This window comes from Pteropus alecto, unplaced genomic scaffold (assembly GCF_000325575.1).
Source record: "Pteropus alecto unplaced genomic scaffold, ASM32557v1 scaffold110, whole genome shotgun sequence".
Lineage (NCBI taxonomy): Eukaryota > Metazoa > Chordata > Mammalia > Chiroptera > Pteropodidae > Pteropus > Pteropus alecto.
In genome coordinates this window covers 2,077,005-2,082,787 of record NW_006431920.1, presented here as the reverse complement: position 1 = coordinate 2,082,787, position 5,783 = coordinate 2,077,005, and the positions used below count along the sequence as shown (strand labels likewise).

Genomic DNA, 5,783 nt, shown 5'->3' with positions numbered 1-5,783 from the left:
GGTATTGGCATAAAAACAACACAGACCAATGGAAGAGAATAGAGAGCCCAGAAATAAATCCATGTATATACAGTTAATTAATATTTGACAATTGAGCCAGAATACTCAATGGGGAAAGGATAGTTTCTTCAATAAATGATGCTGAGAAAAGTAGATATTCATGTGCAAAAGAATGAAACTGAACTCTATCTTATACTACTAATAAAAATTAACCCAAAATGGATTAAAGACTTAAATGTAAGACCTGAAACCATAAACTCTTAGAAGAAAACACAGGCGGGAAAGTTCCTTGACATTGGTGTTAACAATGATTTTTTTATATATGGCACCAAAAACATAAGCAACAAAAGCAAAAAGAACCAGTTAGAACTACAGCAAACTCAAAAACATCTGCACAGCAAAGAATAATCAACAAAATGAAAAGTCACCCAAAAGAATAGGAGAAAATGCTTGCAAACCAATGTGCCACTAAACAAATGTTCCCCAACTATTTTATTTTAACTCCTTAAAAAACTTCACTCAGAGTCCAGTTCCCCAAAGAGGGTCCGGCTGGCCAGGCTTGCTCAAGGGCCAGAGTCTGGGTCAACAGTCCCTCCACACCTGCACACAAAGGCTACAAGTGGTCCACCCAAAGAAATATTGGTCTTTAGAATAAGGGGGAGAAGGCTGGACAGCCAAGGAAAACATAACTGACCAATGGCACCCACTCAGGGACCCCACACAGAGGCGGGCCTGCTGTTTAATGGAAGGAATGGGGCAGTCCCGGGCCAGTCACAGGAGCCCAGGGGCCTTAATGGAGCAGGTTGACTGGGTTCCCCCTGCCCCATGCTGTGGAGGTAAAGTCTGAGTTGGTCATCATGCTCCAAGGGAGGGTGTCCACCCCTCCTGCCCAGACAGCCCAGAGCAAGGAAGGCCACTAAGCCTGTCACCCATCCAGTCCCATTTACCTGGACATAGATACTGGCTGTTTGCTGTGATGCTAGGTTGCGCAGCTGTTGTCTGACCTGCGGGGAGTGTGCCTTTGTCCCTGGGAGATGCAGAAGGACCTAGGGCTCCTGGTAACACCCCCTCTGCCTAAACTTTCCAGGGTGGCTCCCCTGGGCATCAGCACACACCCCTCTGAGGACAATATTCAGAGAACGGCTGCCTGAGGCTTCTGGAAAGTGAGCAAAGGCAGAGGGACTTTGGAGGGAAGAGGAAACTCGGAAACAGCCAGCACGAGATGTTTCCTGTTCATTATCGCCTGGCTCTGAGAGCAGCCACAGACCTCCTTGCGGTGGCCCAGACATTGGTAGAAAGTCCACCTTCTCTCTGGTTGGCAGTGCCAAGAAAGAAGCTCAGAACTATCAGGCTTTCTGGAGAGTAAGGGAGAAACCCCAGAAGAGAGAAAGCCACAGAGAGAAGCCCCAAATTCTGTGCGTAAACCTTTCCCATGTGTCTGGCAGACGCCTGACACTAACTGAAATCAGTCTCCAGCTGAAGAAGAGACAGCGTATGAATGAATTTGAGATGAGTCATGTAAACGACCTGCTGAGATGAGCTGATTCTATCCTGATGCTAGTGACAATCATCCATTAGTTGCTTATTTGGTAAATTTAGATCCATCCTGGACACAGCAGTTGTCATGTATGGGTTTAATATGATTTCAAATCTATTTATTACATTTGTGAAATTGTTTTAGCCCACTTGTTTATGACAAAGAGAAAAAAAAGTGCGTTGATATAAGTCTCAAGTAAGTCATACCAGGATGTCATCATTCTACATCTGTTGTCATTGATAAGCAGTCAGCGGTCCAGCAGCTGAGAATCTTTTCTGGGAACATATTGATAAGAACATGTGGAAAATGTACCTGTGGCAAGGGGACATTTAGACTATAAATACTGAGCGTTTGTGAAGACTATTTGAGAGTTTCAGTTTGGGTGAGGCAACGGTTAGCCAACCTGAAAACTCTCCGAAGACCCTTGGGGACATTGACTCTTGTCTATGCACTCCTCCTAGGCAGTGATGGAAGGGGCCCCATGAAAGAGATCTGCCCACCTACCAACGCTGGCGTCTTGGTTCCCTAGCAACGTGCCCAAGCAACAGGGGACTTTTACTTTTGCTCTGGCAGCTGGAAATCAGTTATTTGGTTAGTAGCCAACTCTCCTGAGTGCCTCCTGATATAAAAAGGCATGCCTCATGTTAAATGTGAACTTTATTCTTTCATCTCCCCTTCCCAGATAAATAGTGTGCTTAATTTGTCATTCATTTGGTGCATATGATGTCTTTTTTTTTTTTAGCTTATTAAGAGATACTGTCCTGTGTGCTACTGACTTGTGAAATTCCCACAGTGAACCTGTGCTAAATAAACTGCTGACAAAGACAGACTCAGTCTGAATATGACTTCTGCAAGTTCCCACAGTGAACCTGTGCTAAATAAACTGCTGGCAAAGACAGACTCAGTCTGAATATGACTTCTGCTGCCCCCACCAAACAAAGCAAAAACGAAGCAGGGATTCTGCAGAACAACGTAATTAATCAGATACTTGTCAGACTTGCAGCTAGCACTTCTGCTCAGACCTGCTGGTCTGAAATTTTTTATCTGACATAAAACCATTTGTTCTTACATTTCATGAAAACTAGAATTTTCTCTCCTGAAATCCTCATTCAAGATTTCCCCTGAACCAATGGCGTGTGGGACAGAAAGAATCTACAGTGTTCATATAAAACAGTGCATTCTAGATTCTTACAGTGGTATCCTCCTCAATAGCCTAGCCAGGAACTAGGGTGAAGTATCCAGGGGAGGGAGTGGCTCCTGTGCTGACACACTTGTCTCACGCCTTTAGTTGCATTCTGCCAGCTATGTGGAGGGGTAGGTAGGACCACTTTCTATGGCCTCCACTTCCAGGGGTTCATGCACAGTGGCCTGTGTCTCAATTGGGAGGAAGATCTGAGACCTCAGACTTGAGGTCTCAGGAGGACAAGTCTTAGCTGTATAATAATGTGGCTCTAGATTGTCTCGTGTCTGTGACCAAACCTCAGGCTGAGAACCGTCACTGAGCCCTTGGCAGATACACTCTGCCTGCCTCTAGATGTGTCCGCTCTTAGAAGTTTTTGCAGTCTGTGTCACTGCATGTAGCCTGAAGTGTTGTACGGGAGCTGGCTAATTGTCCCCTGGGAGGCCAGCCTGCATCACAGGCACAGCATTTGTACACGTGACAAACAGGTGCCCCAGGCGAGGTGGGGGCCGGGGGGACAGTGCAGGACTTGGCTCTGAAGGAAAACCCCTTACTGGTGTTTGGGTTTCCCCTGGGCCAGAGCTCTCAGAGCTGATGACCTAAGCAGGCCCACTCCACCCTCTGTGCAGGTCTTTCTCCGTCCTGGGCGCAGGAGCCCTGGGGTTTCCCAAGGCATTCCAGCTCAGGAGTCTCCCCATCCACAGCAGTATCTAGCAGGAGCTCTTGTGGGTAAAGCAAGCTCTGCCCCTCCCCTATACATCACCTCCGGACAGTGGCAACAGGTGTGCTTTGGCCTTGCTAGTGTTAGCGTAAAAATAAAAAAGGCCTTTCAAAGTGACAGGCAACAAACATTTATTGAAATCAATAAGAATAGCTGCTCAGGAATCATTAATTCAGGCAGAAGCCCAAATAATCCTCCAATTAGGAGACAAAGGCAATGGGTATTTATGAGAAAGGGAAGGGGAACGATTACATCAATAAAAGACGGGCATTTCTACTGGTGCAGATAACATAGCGATGTTCATTCTAAACATGTTTTTCATGTTCAGTCCAGTGGTCATCCGTTCAGCAGTCACGACTGCTCACTTGTTATCTTTCCAAACAGTACTTTGGGACACAAGATTGCTTAGTCCCAGTCCAAAGATGATTTTGTCCTGTTTTAATATTCCAATAATTTGAGATATAAGATGAACAAGGCGGTTCCTCCGGCATGGCAGCTTTGACTCCATTCTAAAGTGGCTCCGTTATATGATCGTTTATTCTCGAAATAAACTTGGGATGCCAAGTCCGCTGTGCACCTCTCTGTGTGTATATCCCTCTGAGTTCCTCTGTACAGGGACAATTTAACTGAGCCTCTTCCAATGGCGGAGCGTCCTTATGACACCCCACCTCCCGTCTCACAACCACTGAGTCTTCATGGCACGTTACTTGTCATCTCTTGTTTCTGTTCTGTTCAGCTATTCTGAGCTCCTGGCCATGGGTCCTGCACTCAGTGGAAACACCCATTTACCAGCCGAAAGAAGCAAAGGCTGCTACCCAGTGGGTCCTTCTGAGCGGAGGTGGTCTGAATGAGCAGCCAGGGGCAAGCTTTTCGTTGCCACTCAGGCATCACATGGCTGTTCCGAGGTCCAGGACAGTCTGGAAACCATTCCAGGGCACCATGATTAGCAATGGATATATGGAGGGATTTGCAGAAATATTAGGAGTGACAACTCTGCAAAGGCTTCGTTGCTCATTCAACCGCCTCCTTCCCCGTGCATCTCCACTCCTTGTGGTACCCGGCCCAGCTGACTGATGCTCCTGGGCAAGCCGGGGGACGCTAAGTGGAGGTGGCTGCCAAGAAACACTCCTCCTGCTTCCCAAGGACGGGACTGAGCCCGGCAGACTTAATTTATTCCTTACAAGGCAAATCTGATGTGGAACTGCCTGGTCCCCATCCGCCTGTGATGGCAGCAAGTGCCGACGAGGACTCACTACGAAACACGTGGAGATGCCACTATGATTCCCAGAATATTAAACATGGTGAACCCCGTAAATAAGGTCAACCTTTTTCAGTCGAGCAGTTGGGGACGTAAGACAGTGATAGCTGGGCGAAGCTCAGACGCTCGGACTCCAATCTTCCAGGAAGCAGAGAACCCTAATGGTGGAGGAGGGTGAAGATGACCCCCAGGGGGAGGTGGGAAAGGGGCAGACATCGCCCGAGGTTTTCTGCACGGAACCCACAACTTCTTTGAAGTATTTCACTTCTCTTAAAAATTTATTTTCGGACATGGTTCCATAGTGTAGTGGTGAGCACATCTGCTTTACATGCAGAAGGTCCTGGGTTCACGCCTCAGTGGAGCCACGGTCCATGGGCTACGGCCATGTCACCCCGAACAAGCCAGATCCCATCTGATCTCAGATGCTAAGCAGGGTCGGGCCTGGTTAGTACTTAGATGGGAGACCACCTAGGAAGACCAGGTGCTGTAGGTGTAAATAATAATAATTAAAAAAAAAAAATTATTCTCTGCCATTTACTTTTGAAACTTGTTTAATAATTTAATTGCTTTAAATTACTCTTCTTCGAGTAAAATCAGCATGCCTGGAGGGGACCTCAAGAGGACTCCCTGCTCCACCCCCTGGGAACGCAGGCCTCGGGCCTGGGCCAAGGTCACCTTGGCATTCCCAGACAGAAGGGAGCTCTCTGGGAAACAGAGGGGCTACGCGGGCATGGAAGGGGCCACAGTCTCGGGGCCTCCCTCACAACTTCAGACCCAGACCTTTCTGTCCAAGTCATAAGCTCGTCTTTGAGCTCATGAGCTGCCAGATATCAGAGCTATCTCCTCGGCTTGTGTCCACACAGTGTTCCTGGGGCCAGGTGGCCCTGGGAGGGCAGCGTGAGGTGGTTTCAGTGAGTGGCAGGAGTGCCGTGTGTCTGGCTATCGCTATAACCAGGGGACCAGGGAAGCCAACCTCGTTTGGTTGCAGGTGTGGGTCACTAACCTCCCCTGAGGTGAAGCCCAGGGCTCTAACTGAAGGGCTGTGAGTGATGGTGGCGACTGTGGGCTGGGGTCTCCATGCGGGCTG

General features: G+C 48.1%; 1 pseudogene; it reads left to right on the top strand.

Annotated features, from left to right (window-relative positions):
- Nucleotides 1-5,070: 5,070 nt before the first annotated feature.
- Nucleotides 5,071-5,189, top strand: LOC112475478 (annotated as a pseudogene).
- Nucleotides 5,190-5,783: the final 594 nt, after the last annotated feature.